This window comes from Perissodus microlepis, chromosome 8 (genome assembly GCF_051167445.1).
Source record: "Perissodus microlepis isolate ML-2025 ecotype Zambia chromosome 8, ASM5116744v1, whole genome shotgun sequence".
NCBI classification, from domain to species: Eukaryota; Metazoa; Chordata; class Actinopteri; order Cichliformes; family Cichlidae; genus Perissodus; species Perissodus microlepis.
This window is the reverse complement of record NC_140468.1, coordinates 27,089,402-27,105,145: the sequence shown is the minus strand read 5'-3', so window position 1 is coordinate 27,105,145 and position 15,744 is coordinate 27,089,402. Positions and strand designations below refer to the sequence as shown.

General features: G+C 38.9%; 1 long non-coding RNA gene across 2 annotated transcripts; it reads left to right on the top strand.

The window, feature by feature from the left end:
- Positions 1 to 1,071: 1,071 nt before the first annotated feature.
- Positions 1,072 to 7,525, top strand: LOC146382126 (uncharacterized). 2 transcript variants are annotated; one of them, XR_014801202.1, is made up of 6 exons: positions 1,072 to 2,283; positions 3,765 to 4,520; positions 5,004 to 5,158; positions 5,411 to 5,449; positions 5,624 to 5,745; positions 6,941 to 7,525. It is a non-coding gene; the product is annotated as an uncharacterized LOC146382126 (long non-coding RNA). The 2 variants fall into 2 exon arrangements; XR_014801201.1 differs by having other exon boundaries at positions 5,411 to 5,519.
- The last annotated feature ends 8,219 nt before the right edge of the window (positions 7,526 to 15,744 follow it).

The window sequence follows — 15,744 nt, the reverse complement described above, 5'->3', positions numbered from 1 at the left end:
TTTTGATAGAAGACTCAGACACATATTCATGGCTTTGCCTTATAGAATTCAGCATCTCCGTGCTGGGGAAACAGGTTTTAAAGCTGTTTGAGCTAAGATTTTCGAGTTATTCACAAGATGAAAACCTATTCTTTGTTTCGTGCGAGAACTCCATTCAAATGCATGTAATAGTCAGAAACGCACTGTCTTGGCGAAATAAAGCCTTTTTGTACAACTTCATGAAGTTAAAGGTAACTTTTGATAGAAGGCTCAGATATACTTACTTATGGCTTTATCTTATAGAATTCAATATCCCCGTGTTGAGCAGACAGGTTTTAAAGCTGTTTGAGCTAAGACTTTCGAGTTATTCACAAGATGAAAACCTATACTTTGTTTCGTGCGAGAACTCCATTCAAATGCATGTAATAGTCAGAAATAAATAAATAAATAAAGCCTTTTTGTACAATTTCATGAAGTTACCTGTAACTTTTGATAGAAGGCTCAGATATACGTATTAATGGCTTTATCTTATAGAATTCTATATCCCCGTGTTGAGCAAACAGGTTTAAAGCTGTTTGAGCTAAGATCTTCCAGTTATTCACAACATGAAAACCTATACTTTGCGTCGGGCGAGAACTCCATTCAAATGCATGTAATAGCGAGAAACGCACTAACGTGGTGAAATAAAGCGTTTTTTCATAAACTTTATAGATTCTTCCTGCCCGTGGGCGTCAAACTATTACCCCCCCCCCCTCCTTTCTGTAACTATCAAAACTATCATAGTCTAAAACTAGCATCTCATATCAAAACTATCATAATCACATTATCTGACTTTATCAGTTATAACAATGAGAAACTGTAAACAATTTGGCAAATAAATGACTTATAATTGTGCTTACCTGGTCCAGATGATCCACAGCCCCTTTGCATTTGTTATAATCCAGGATGATGTGGGGCTTTCTCTTCCCAGAGTCCTGGACTTGTAGCTCACGGTGCCTGGTGCTCAATAAGACAACATTTTTTTCTTTGCTTGGGGATGTAGGAAACCACAGCCTTGTCCCCCTGTAGCGACCTGGACGGGAGAGACGATCATCGAATCTTACTGCCCGATTAATTTGCTCAAATCTTTTTTTTTGACATGGTAGCAGGAAACAGAAGAGCCCTGTCTCCCCATCCCACAGGCTTGTTGTCGTTTCATGTTGAGACCTGTACAGGCCAGCCAGCATCACAAGCCCCATGTAAGCCTGCAACTCCTCCTCATCTATGTCCTTCCAGTCTTTTACTGACCTGTTGCCCTGCAGGTTGGTGAAATGCAGGATTAGCTGCATAATGTCCTCTGCAAAAAAAAGATGGAAAGTGCTCACAGGGCTGCTGATCCTACGAATTGCATAATGGGTTGGTCCTGGGGTTAAAATGGGGGGAGGAAAAAATGGCAGGACCTCTTCATGTGTGGGTTGCCACATGATTTCTCCATTTTTAGATCTCCACTGGCCATCCTCCAGTCTTGTCTCTTCCTCCTGCTCTTCTTCCTCCTTCTCCTCCTCCTCCTCCTCACACGAGCTGCAAAGCTCCTCGGTGCCTGGCAAAAATTCTTCTTCGCTGTCAGAAGTATCTCCACTGCTTGTGGTATCGTTTTCACTTTCTGAAGAGTGCAAAACTGCAGCAACAGCCTCCTCTAAACTGAGTGCACGCTTCATTGTGTCTGTGCAGAAATGACCACTCAGACCAGGCTGCAAAGTATTCTCATAGACTTCAAAGGTGCACCTGAATAAACATGCTATACCATACAGCCAATAAGAGAGAGGAGGCTCACTCTTGATCAAGAAAAAACATAAACGCACGCCTTTGATCTCTCTCCCTCTCTCTCTCTCTCACACACACACACACACACACACACACACACACACACACACACACACACACATGCACATACATACACACACAATACCATTTTATGGTGGTTAGCTGTTTTATTGTCATGCATTTTACAAGGTAAGATAACCATGTCCTGCATTCAAAACCACTGAAAATGTCTATGGTGGTGCTGTGCCTAATATTGTGCTGGTGTATGCTGGGTAATGGCACAGCTAGCTACTGGGTGACTTTATTCACCCGCTTCGGCTGTTATCAGTCCATACAATGGGCGTTATTAGCACAAATCAGTCCCATAGATATGGGCCATCTCCTGCTAGATTGTTCAGAAGGTTGTTATCATCCATCCAGATGGAGGATCACTAACAGGAGCGTGGGAAGCCTCCAGAATCCACTCTGGCTGGAATCCGGTGGGTACAGCAGTGTTTACAGGTAAGACCATTTAAACGGACAGCATTTATAGAATGACTATTAAAAGTCAGCGAGTGTCAATAATGTTAATGTGGTTATGTTAGTAATACACCGAGTGCTACTATAACAGCTTTAAGATGCATTTGTAGATATTATTACGTGTTTTACCATCTTTATGGTGCTAGCTTAAAGTTACGGTGTAAACGTTAGCTTACATTGTAGTAAAGCTGTTACTGTTTAAACGATGTTAGCGCAGAAATATTAGCTTCTGTCATGACTGATGAAGTTACTAGTTAATAAAGTTTCCAGTAAAGTGTTTAATCGCAGCCACAGATTGACAGCAAATATCTCGATTAGCTTCAGTGCATCTGTAATAAATATGTGCAAGTTTCAGTGCTTTGTTTAAACTGTATGATACTTATACTGACCCAGGGTCAGTGTAAAATACAATCCTAGCTGTGTGAACAAAGCCTGGCTCCTTTAATCCTGCATGACAAACCTCAGGATGCAGGTTATTATTACTCTTTCCTGCTGGCACACCTGTCACACCTGAGAGTCAGCTAGAAACGTACAGTGACGTGGACATCATGCAAAGACTGCCAGACTCTGTAATACTGCAAATGATCAGTGACTCAAGTTAACACTAAACTTTAAACGGTACCTCTGTGTCTCTGTGTGCTGAACATTTAGGATTGAGTCAGGCTGCATCTGTGTTAGTCCTCTGACAGACTGGTGACCTGTCCAGGTGTGCTCTACCTATGACTACTGGGACAGGCTCTAGCTCCTGTAATAGAAATTTTCTGTTATTCTCATTTAAAGTATTTAAATGCTTATGCATATGCTTAGTTGTGACACTGTTATAGACTGTTCAGTGAAAGTTTCTAAAACTAGATGAACTTACTTCAGCAGTTTGAGAAAACAACTCCCTTTACAGGTGCTGATAACGCCAAGGGCACAAAACAGCATAACCATTGATCCGTTAGGTTTCATAGCGAGACACGTGAAGTGGCAGAGCTGACATGACTGAACTGTGATGTTTGATGTGTGTTTGCTCTCCTGTGCGCAGTAATAAATAGCTTGATCAAAATTCTTTCTGTGTTGCAGACTTTATTTAAAAAATTCCACGACACCCTCCACCCTCCCACTGTGAACATGAATTGAATATTCAGATGACATTTGTTTAAATAGTTCTAGAAATCTGAGCTGTTGGTGTGTCCTTGGATTGTGTGGTAATAATATTTGAGCTGGCAATCTTTCTTACTGAATCTCTACTATGAGTCATCTTACCTGAGATTAATTCTATGTTTACCTGTCAGCCTGGACGAATGTGCTGTGTGAAGGAAATTAAATTAAATCAGATCTGAACTGCGTGCATTTAAGGAACCTGTTCATATTTAATTGAAATATGAACCAGTGATTTTTTTGATTGCTGATTCCAAGAGAGTCTTTGTGGAAATCCTGTTTGGCTTTTTGTTATTTTAATTCTCTTTTCTGTTTTCCAGAACAGTTCTCCACAGTCGCTGTCCACATGGGTCAGTGGGACCAAGAAGCACTCTGCTAATGTGGGACTCTGACCAGCAACATCCAGCAAGACCCAGACAGCGTTTTCTATCTCCCAGCTGGAGGTTTTTGTTTGTCTGTGACTGGAGAGTCAGATTTTTGTTGAGCTTCACACTAAGTCAGTTTGCAGAGATCCCTCCCACCCGGGCTTTTATGTGCTAGATTTCTTATCTGAAACAGTAATATTTCAGTGACTGCTGCTTATACCACAGGTTAATACACTCTACTGATCCCTGATGGGAGAATCATCAATTTTGCCAACAAAGAAGCCTGGTGGATGTTTGTTTGCAGTCTGATGATGGGACATCATGCTCTGCATCTTAAAAGTTTGCCTCCTCATTATTATTCATACCCAGTAATGTGAAGTATGCTTATATCTACTATAACTGAACCAACCTGGTGCTCTTCATTTATGGAGGCTGTTGAGTCTGAATGTTGGATGTTGTGTATCTCGTGTTCTCTGGGCTTTGTTGTCCTCAGTCTTTTTACAGGATCAGAAAACAAAACCAGGAGGCGCGTAAATGTTTCTTCTCCATGATGTTTCTTCAAATGTTTCTTCTGGATGATGATAAGACTGTGAAACGGGATGCCACCTTTGGTCTTGTGATGAAGCAAAGCTCAGGAAGAAGTGTGATTAAATGGTACCCACATGTTGAGAAGGATGTACAGGAGCACCTGCAGCCAAATCCAAGCCTCAGGTTAGTTGTAGTTGCAGAACGCTATAGGACTGAGACAGCTGAGGCATCAAATGTTTGATTAAACGGATGAAAAAGAGAAGTTTCTTCCCTATAATTATCACTTCTTAAAATCTGTAGCAACTTCAAGTCTGTCAGCGTGCTGAGCATGCTCAGAATGTGACAATATATTTTTGTTCAATATTTAATTTCTGTCAGTTGCAATTGTTAAATGAAAAAAAAAAATATTCTTATAATTTAGCAAACTAATTTATCAAAAAAATATATACATATATCTGTATTAGTTTTAATAAATTAATTTGACACCTGTATTGAAAATACCATATTGTATTCATACAGAATCCGTATGGTATCATTGTTTTTCTGCTCACTGATTGTTGAAACTAAGAGCTAGTTTGATCTGTTTAGATCTAAAGTATACAAAGTTGAGCTCTAATGTTTCTTCACCCCTTTGTGTGTGATATGTGATTTCCTACATGCTGGCAGAGCAGAGCGGCAGTTTGTGCTCATAGATGGTGACGGTGTGGAAAGACGGTGGTGTTTCCTCAAAAGAGAGTCACAAAGGGCACCAGTCCATCTCACCACCTTGACTTGCTGACTGATGCTTGTCTGCACTGCACAGAGGAAATCAACAGACCGAGGTTTGTCCAGTGACGTGTTATGAAATGTATATTTGTTTTATGCTTACAGATATGTTTTTCTTGACAGAGGCTCTGCAGAGGTTAGACAAAGCAGATAAAATATGTGCTTTACATTATACTGTGATTTATTGAGATATTTGTTGCCTGATGTTCAGCAGGAATGGAGAAATAGAATCAAAGGAAGATGTTTTTCCTGTTTTTGTAATGATGTAAGTAAATCTTCAATATTATTTATTTGCTTGGTTATATTAGGAGTGTTTCTGAGTGGGGGAGAGAGGAGTCATCATCCAGGTAAAGTGACGTGGATCAGTGGATACACTTGTCTCCCCTTTAAAGGAGATGATCCAAGTCATTCTTAAATGTTAGTACTTTCAAATACACAAACATTTTAAAGGACAGAAATGAACATCCAACTTTGACTGTAATACAAAATAAATCTTTGCATGTGTGTTTTCAAACTCTCAGATGGGCAGGATATCAGTCTTGGACTGTCTAACCTGCCGGAGCAGCACTGAATGACCACCACACATGAGCATGTTCCTGCAACATTCAGCATCTGATCCTTCATCTGTGTGCTGCTGCTTTTGGTAAGTACAGTTATCCAACTACAGTACCTCTAAACACATGCCATCCATTTCTTTTCTTTTTTTTTCTTTTTTTTGCCTGTCCCGTTTGGTTCTTTTGCCATCAGAATTATTGTCTAAAGGCGAAGAAAGATGCCCAACGGATTTACTTTACCAAATTGACCATCCCAGCCTTGCCGTAATGGTCTATTTGATATACCTTTTATTGTTTATTTTATTTATTTTTTATTTTCACTTGCTAGATACGGGACAGACTTGAATGAGGAAAAGAAAAGGGAGAAAGGAAGAGGGAGAAAGGAAGAGGGGGAAAACCAGCGGAGAAGAGGGACGGGGATAAAGAGCAAACAAACAAAACCCAACTAAATAAGCAGACAAAAAAAAAAATACATGTATCAATCACCTGGATCACCTGTTGAGAAAGAAAAAAGAAAACAAGCAGAAGAAAACGAGAGCAATACAATAAACAACATCACGATGATATATGGGACTATAACAGTAAATAATAAATATTAAACATTATTGTGCAGCACATAATATCGACAGCGCACAGTGTGCTTTGAGGTAGGAGCCAAAAAGGGTGTAGTTTGTGTGTGTGAGCACCCGTGTGTACACCTGTGAGCATGAACGCGCTTGTTTTTAAAAGGTTCCTTCATGTAATGATCTGCTAGAGCAGGGGTGTCAAACTCAAATACACAGTGGGCCAAAATTCAAAACTGGAACAAAGTCGCGGGCTAACATTAATATAAAAAAAAAAATCTTCCTCCAGATATGAGAATGAATCTTTTCTTATAGACTCAAACAAGTTTTGCTGAAAAACTGAATATGGAACAAGCAAAGCTTAATACTAAACTATATATATTAGCTGTATAATACTAGTAGGTCAGCTCTAATAGTAATTTGGTATGGCTTCGCGGGCCAAATGTAATTAGGCTGCGGGCCAGAGTTTGACACCTATGTGCTAGAGGGTGTGGGGAGCCACAGCCCCGTCCACCAGGGTGAAGCAGGTATGGAGGAGATCAAAACTCCAGACATCCAGAGGCCCTCAGAACACAAGAGACCAAGGAAGACCAACAGAGGGGCAGCTGCGCCACTTCTGCCATCCATTTCTAACGGCCTGGTTACTTCCTGTCAGTTACTTTAGAAACCATATGGTCACCTGACCTAACACTGTTTCTTCTTCTTCCCCTTAATGTTGAAGTGTCAAATGTCAAACAGCTGGAGAGGAAACTACACCAGTGTACTGGGATGTTTCAGCAACACGTGCCAGATGCTGTTCCTTCATGGTGACAGCACCAGAGACAGCCCCGCCTACCTCAGGACCTCGCCATTGATCATGATGATTATAATGATGACAGCGAGCGGAACTAAGACTGTAAAAATCCATGACCAGAATGTGTAGATGCTTTCTAATGTAATGTAATGTAATGAATACTGAGTTTTTGTCTCTCTTTTTTTTTCTCATTTGTTACTAACAAAGTTCACCAAACTCACACAGTTTACATTCTGTATGTTTCCATTAAGGTTTATTTTCGTAGAAATCATTGTTTTTCTCCTTTTCTCTTTTTCTCTTTTGTAATTGATGATAATTCAGTCAATATACTGCGCTGCTGCCTTTTATTGCGTCTCACATTGCTTTAAGTTTTTCAGTGTCCAGTTATTTTTTTACTGCTGTTTGAATTCTCTGTATGTTTGATCCTGTAGACTGTTTGATGGACTGCTTGTCTTCCTGTTTGTAACCGCCGCCTGTTTTTGACTAAAGATTTGGATTTCTGACTTCAACACAGCCTCTGCGTGTCCTCCCTTTCTGTTCTCTTCCTCTGTGAATGTGTTGCATGTGTCACAGATTCATTTTATTAACAGCTTTCCCACAGTGAGTTGCATCAGCATTCATTCACAGCACATTTCAGAAGGATTCAGATTAATACAGTGATCTTATAGTCAGAATTATCCTGACAGAGTGCCACTGTAAATTATCTTTCATCAGGTAAATTTTAAAGTTCAGTATTTCAAAGCAGGAGTTATGAAGAATCATATTGGAATTAGGACTGTAACAATATGTACTTACAAAGTCAAAGTTTTTTAATTGATCAACATTAGTTGATCTTTTTTTCAATATTCCTTCTCTTTTACAACATAAACTGTGATCAAAGCTACTTATGTTCACAGCATGTAATAATACTGAAAGTCCAGGGCATTGTGGTCTGTTGAGCTAGGGTTAGGGTTAGCAATTCAGACATATGTAATCAATATTAAACGTCTCTGACGTGGGCCACTGTCCGCAGTGTTGGGAAATCCATAGCAGGCTGGAACGAGTCAAGGTAGGTGAGCATCCACGAGAAGACAGCAGATGCATCCTACTAATACTGACAGGACCAGGAGACTCCAGAAACCGAGCATCTTCTCTTCAGTGCCATCCTCTCCTGTCACCCTCTCTGCCCGCAGCTCTTTGAGTATGGGGTGGAGAAGGGCGCAGAGAAACCCTTATTACTAATTCGTATTATAATTCAATTTTCATGAAATATTCATATTCAGTATCGGTCCTTTTATATTATAACCACGTATCCACCCAGGCTCATGGTGGGGCAGGGCTCTGTCCTGGGATGCTTGAGTGAAAGGTAATGTACACCCTGACCAGGTATCCAGTCTGTCAGAATTGTTTTCAATATTTGGTTCAAAAACATGAGTGAAAACCAAAATCCAACTAGGATTCTTGCATATGATGAATGAAGTCTGTCTTTGACTGTATTGTCCAGCTGATCCATCAAACCCCCAGCAGGTGAACCTTATTCATGACATAACACCGCAACAATGTAAAAAATTAAACAGCAACAGTCTAAATATAAAGTGCATTTTAAACTCCTCTTCAATAAATTATATGCAAAGAGTCATTCAGGTCACTACAGAACCCAGAGTCTTCATCATTAAATCTCTGGTTGCTTCATTTTTCTATACTATATCAGATACTTTAAAGGTTAGGTTAGGTAAAGTTGCATTCTCATGGTGAGGCAAAGTGCTTTATGTGTGTGTGTGTGTGTGTGTGTGTGTGCGTGTCATGAACGGCTATAAAAGGCCTATAATTAAAGAACAAAGCAGGGTTTGAGTTCGAGTTGCGGCAGACTGTCACTACTTGTAAATGGAACGCAGCCTTCCTACGGCGGACAGCTAATAACAGGAATCGGACGCGGTCCACCCAAGTCCACAGCAACCACCATAGCAACCGCCTAGCATGACCTTAAAAACAAATTCTGTCTTCATAACTATCAAAAATGTGAAATGATTTGCAAAGTGTGAAAGTGTTACAGCTGCAGAGAGCTATGGCGGTATCTATGGAAGCTGTTTACATAGCTAATAATATACGATGTAACCATGGAGACAGTCAGTCACGTGAGCTAGCGGTGCATGTTTACTACAGTAAATAAGGTTCTTGTGTGCACAGCGTCCACACGCTGCAGGGGATAAAGACATTACTTCAATATTGTTTTATATTGATATATATTTGCCTTCTGTTGACCATCACCTCAGGTTCACCATTACAGTTTCAGCCTACAAATGCACACCGTCTAAATATGAACACATTCAAAAACTCATGTCTCAGAAATAAGCACAGCTGTTCATGTTTGTCATTATAGTTTTATTTGTAAGAAAATTATGAACTTCATATTGTGCATCAAATAAAAGAACATTTCACAACTCTGAGTCAACAGAAACAGGTAACAGAAATGTCTCTAATGTGTACAGTGTAGTGTAAGCATTAAAAGATCATAAAGGAAAAACTAACATTTATGTGAAACTAATTGTAATAAAAAAATGAACAGGTGCTTTATAGATTTAAAAGAAAGAATCTGAAAACAACACTTTTTTGGTCTAAGTGATCAAAGTAGAAAACAGAACTGATGTTCAAGAACAAACCGTAGCTGCACTAATATTACACATCTCGACTGTTGTGGTGAACAGACATGTTGCTTTTAAAACCACATGCAGTGTGTGGCCATGACTGTTCACTGAGACCATGAACGCCACTTCGCTGAAGCATTCTTCTTCTTCTTCTTCTTCTTGCCATTAAAATGGAAGCAGAAAGAGCTGCTTTGATCTACTGAAAGGAAAAAGCAGAACATCTGAGCTGAAACCAGTCAGCTGAAATCATTAAGACAGGAACAATCATTCAATGCAGTGTCTCAGGTGGCTTAGCCTGTTACAACTGTTGATACAAGCTAAATACGGTTAACACACAGTATCAGGGAGCTCCAGTGTGGGAACTAGTGGCTTTAGGTTTGTAGTCATTTAACTTTCATCCATTCATTCATTTAATTCAGGAGGAAGAAATGTCAGGTGGGTGCAGGCTGGCTACATGCATTTGGTCCCATGCTATCTTTAACTAAATAACTTGGTTCATTTTATGGCTGGGCTGTATGTGGGGTTATATCATGTTATTTGGGCAGGAGTACCTGTCCCCTGTTAGACTTAGAAAGTTTCTCCATAAGTAGAGTTTCCAACTCTTATAGCACATCTGTGGCTTTTTGGTGGCTCTTTTTACCCCACACTGGTTGTGAGTGTGTAAATAGCCCCACTAGTTCTTTTGGGTTGCAGTTAACTTGGGAGGAAGGGGTGAGTCTGCCATGACTAGTTGAATAACAATTATCTGGGATACATAAATTTCATAATGCATACATATATCTCTATAAACCTGCCTGAGGGCTGCCATTTTTTTACATTCAGTTATTTCTCTGTTGGAACTAAATAATGAATGTGTTACAGTTAAAGTTAAACACTGGCCAGTGTAAATGGCTCATAGGGACACAGAAACCTTTAAATTAAACCCTATCACCTGATATCGAGTGTCAAACAATATCAAAGCTGTAAAATCTGTTTACAGTCAGAATTTTTAAAAACTATGATTGTAAATAAATTCAAACATAATGCTGAATATCAACACTGTGATTTCTTAGATTGTAAGCTTTACTTTAATGCAACCAGTTGTAGAAGCCGTCACTCCAAACGTCTTTTGATAACAAGAAAAAAATACCTTTTCAGTACACGGCCTGAAGTTCTTCTCCGACATCTTCTGCCATCAGCTTTGTCTGCTGGTTTGAAGACAATAAACCACAAAAAAGATGATTTAGTCACTTTGTCTGCGTCATGCAGCTCGAATGTGTCGTGTAACGATGTTGAATAGCCGTCGTTATCCCTCTGCTGTCAGTAGGATTGTACTGTAAAGCATCTCATTGATATGTGAGGAATGCTAATGTAACACGATAACAGACTTACATCATTAAAATATAAAGGGCAGGAGATATTTAGATATTTTTATATTTATATTACATTTTATAGCTGACAGGTAAATAGATAGAATTTACTAAATAGCTGGATGAACATGAAAAATATGTCCATAATCACAAATGACCATGAGAGCCAGTAGAATTAATTCAACTGGACACTCAAAAGACGTCCTTAAATGCTCTTTAAGTGGCAAAACAAATGAACAAACAGTTAATCGCTTACTTGAGATGAAATCTGCTCAGCTACTTTGAAAACAGCTTCTAACTGGTTCCTCCTTTAACAGGATGACTGCTCAGGGGTAAGGCCATCATGCAATCCAGCAACCTTTATGGTTCTGCTTTGATTCACCAGGAACTATTAGGGAAACCTTCCAGCGCCTCCTGTGAAAGACACAGGGATAAACACAAACATTTATTAACATGTTCCACAGTCTTCCAGTTTGATTTTCTCATCCTGTTGACAACAACGTACATGGATGCAGGTTTATTGTTAACTTTTGTAAGGTTTATTTACTGAACATATCCAGCTGCAGCTCCACTGTGATCCTGAACTGGATAAGCACTTAAGAAATGTGTCAATAAATGGACGTACATCAACTTACTATATTTATCCAAACAGACTGGACCAATAATGCTTCACTGAGTTAGAGACTTTAACAGTCTCTTCTATGTAAGAATGTCTCGTGCTGATATACCTGCAAACTTGACAACAAAGGCTTTTCAGACTGCATGTAGCTGTCCTCTATGTCAGCTAACACATTTATATTCATGTCACACTTATTTCTGCTTTCCCATTTTATAATTATTACTTACATTTTGATTAGATTCAGGTGACTCAGCAGTCCCACACTGACAGATGAAACTTCTGTGGAAGAAGAATCTGAATTTTTTGGATTTCCAATCTAGTTAAACTATTAAGAATCTTTACCATAAATATGTGTATGTGAGTCTTCTATCAAAAGTTATAGCTATCTCTATGAAGTTGATGAAAACGTTTTATTTCGCTAAGACAGTGCGTTTCTTACGATCCCATGCATTTGAATGGAGTTCTCGCCCGACACAAAGTATAGGTTTTCATCTTGTGAATAACTTGAAAATCTTACCTCAAACAGCTGCAAAACCTGTTTGCTCAACACGGGGATATTGAATTCTATAAGATAAAGCCATAAATATGTGTGTCTGAGTCTTCTATCAAAAGTTACAGCTAACTTCATGAAGTTGTACAAAAAGGCTTTATTTCGCCGAGACAGTGCGTTTCTGACTATTACATGCATTTGAATGGGGAACTCGCCCGAAACAAAGTATAGGTTTTCATTATGTGAATAACTTGAAAATCTTAGCTCAAACAGCTGCAAAACCTATTTCCCCAGCACGGAGATGCTGAATTCTATAAGGCAAAGCTATAAATTTGTGTGTCTGAGTCTTCTATCAACAGTTACAGCTATCTCCATGAAGTTGATGGAAAAACGCTTTATTTCACCACGTTAGTGCGTTTCTCGCTATTACATGCATTTGAATGGAGTTCTCGCCTGACACAAAGTATAGGTTTTCATTTTGTGAATAACTTGAAAATCTTAGCTCAAACAGCTGCAAAACCTGTTTGCCCAGCACGGGGATATGAAATTCTACAAGATAAAGCCGTACGTATGTGTGTCTGAGTCTTCTATCAAAAGTTACAGCTATTTATATGAAGTTGTACAAAAACGATTTATTTCGTCAACACAGTGCGTTTCTTACGATTACATGCATTTGAATGGGGAACTCGCCCGACACAAAGTCTAGGTTTTCATTATGTGAATAACTTGAAAATCTTAGCTCAAACAGCTGCAAAACCTATTTCCCCAGCACGGAGATGCTGAATTCTATAAGGCAAAGCTATAAATTTGTGTGTCTGAGTCTTCTATCAACAGTTACAGCTATCTCCATGAAGTTGATGGAAAAACGCTTTATTTCACCACGTTAGTGCGTTTCTCGCTATTACATGCATTTGAATGGAGTTCTCGCCCGACACAAAGTATAGGTTTTCATTTTGTGAATAACTTGAAAATCTTAGCTCAAACAGCTGCAAAACCCATTTCCCCAGCACGGAGATGCTGAATTCTATAAGGCAAAGCCGTATTTATGTGTGTCTGAGTCTTCTATCAAAAGTTATAGCTATGTTTATGAAGTTGTACAAAAACGCTTTATTTCGCCAAGACAGTGCGTTTCTCGCTATTTCATGCATTTGAATGGAGTTCTCGCCCGACACAAAGTATAGGTTTTCATTTTGTGAATAACTTGAAAATCTTAGCTCAAACAGCTGCAAAACCTATTTCCCCAGCACGGAGATGCTGAATTCTATAAGGCAAAGCTGTAAATACGTATATCTGAGTCTTCTATCAAAAGTTATAGCTATGTTTATGAAGTTGTACAAAAAGGCTTTATTTCGCCAAGACAGTAGGTTTCTCGCTATTTCATGCATTTTGAATGGAGTTCTCGCCCGACACAAAGTATAGGTTTTCATTTTATGAATAACTTGACAATCTTAGCTCAAACAGCTGCAAAACCTATTTCCCCAGCACGGAGATGCTGAATTCTATAAGGCAAAGCTATAAATTTGTGTGTCTGAGTCTTCTATCAAAAGTTAAAGCTATGTTTATTAAGTTGTATAAAAACGCTTTATTTCGCTAAGACAGTGCGTTTCTCGCTATTTCATGCATTTGAATGGAGTTCTCGCCCGACACAAAGTATAGGTTTTCATTTTGTGAATAACTTGAAAATCTTAGCTCAAACAGCTGCAAAACCTATTTCCCCAGCACGGAGATGCTGAATTCTATAAGGCAAAGCTGTAAATACGTATATCTGAGTCTTCTATCAAAAGTTATAGCTATGTTTATGAAGTTGTACAAAAAGGCTTTATTTCGCCAAGACAGTAGGTTTCTCGCTATTTCATGCATTTTGAATGGAGTTCTCGCCCGACACAAAGTATAGGTTTTCATTTTATGAATAACTTGACAATCTTAGCTCAAACAGCTGCAAAACCCATTTCCCCAGCACGGAGATGCTGAATTCTATAAGGCAAAGCCGTATTTATGTGTGTCTGAGTCTTCTATCAAAAGTTAAAGCTATGTTTATTAAGTTGTATAAAAACGATTTATTTCGCTAAGACAGTGCGTTTCTCGCTATTTCATGCATTTGAATGGAGTTCTCGCCCGACACAAAGTATAGGTTTTCATTTTGTGAATAACTTGAAAATCTTAGCTCAAACAGCTGCAAAACCTATTTCCCCAGCACGGAGATGCTGAATTCTATAAGGCAAAGCTGTAAATACGTATATCTGAGTCTTCTATCAAAAGTTATAGCTATGTTTATGAAGTTGTACAAAAACGCTTTATTTCACCACGTTAGTGCGTTTCTCGCTATTACATGCATTTGAATGGAGTTCTCGCCCGACACAAAGTATAGGTTTTCATTTTGTGAATAACTTGCCAATCTTAGCTCAAACAGCTGCAAAACCTATTTCCCCAGCACGGAGATGCTGAATTCTATAAGGCAAAGCTGTAAATACGTATATCTGAGTCTTCTATCAAAAGTTATAGCTATGTTTATGAAGTTGTACAAAAACGCTTTATTTCGCCAAGACAGTGCGTTTCTCGCTATTTCATGCATTTGAATGGAGTTCTCGCCCGACACAAAGTATAGGTTTTCATTTTATGAATAACTTGACAATCTTAGCTCAAACAGCTGCAAAACCTATTTCCCCAGCACGGAGATGCTGAATTCTATAAGGCAAAGCCGTATTTATGTGTGTCTGAGTCTTCTATCAAAAGTTATAGCTATGTTTATGAAGTTGTACAAAAACACTTTATTTCGCCAAGACAGTGCGTTTCTCGCTATTTCATGCATTTGAATGGAGTTCTCGCCCGACACAAAGTATAGGTTTTCATTTTGTGAATAACTTGAAAATCTTAGCTCAAACAGCTGCAAAACCTATTTCCCCAGCACGGAGATGCTGAATTCTACAAGGCAAAGCCGTATTTATGTGTGTCTGAGTCTTCTATCAAAAGTTATAGCTATGTTTATGAAGTTGTACAAAAACGCTTTATTTCACCACGTTAGTGCGTTTCTCACTGTTACATGCATTTGAATGGAGTTCTCGCCCGACACAAAGTATAGGTTTTCATTTTGTGAATAACTTGCCAATCTTAGCTCAAACAGCTGCAAAACCTATTTCCCCAGCACGGAGATGCTGAATTCTATAAGGCAAAGCTGTAAATACGTATATCTGAGTCTTCTATCAAAAGTTATAGCTATGTTTATTAAGTTGTACAAAAACGATTTATTTCGCTAAGACAGTGCGTTTCTCGCTATTACATGCATTTGAATGGAGTTCTCGCCCGACACAAAGTATAGGTTTTCATTTTGTGAATAACTTGAAAATCTTAGCTCAAACAGCTGCAAAACCTATTTCCCCAGCACGGAGATGCTGAATTCTATAAGGCAAAGCCGTATTCATGTGTGTCTGAGTCTTCTATCAAAAGTTATAGCTATGTTCATGAAGTTGTAAGAAAACGCTTTATTTCGCTAAGACAGTGCGTTTCTCGCTTTTACATGCATTTGAATGGAGTTCTCGCCCGACACAAAGTATAGGTTTTCATTTTGTGAATAACTTGAAAATCTTAGCTCAAACAGCTGCAAAACCTATTTCCCCAGCACGGAGATGTTGAATTCTATAAGGCAAAGCTAT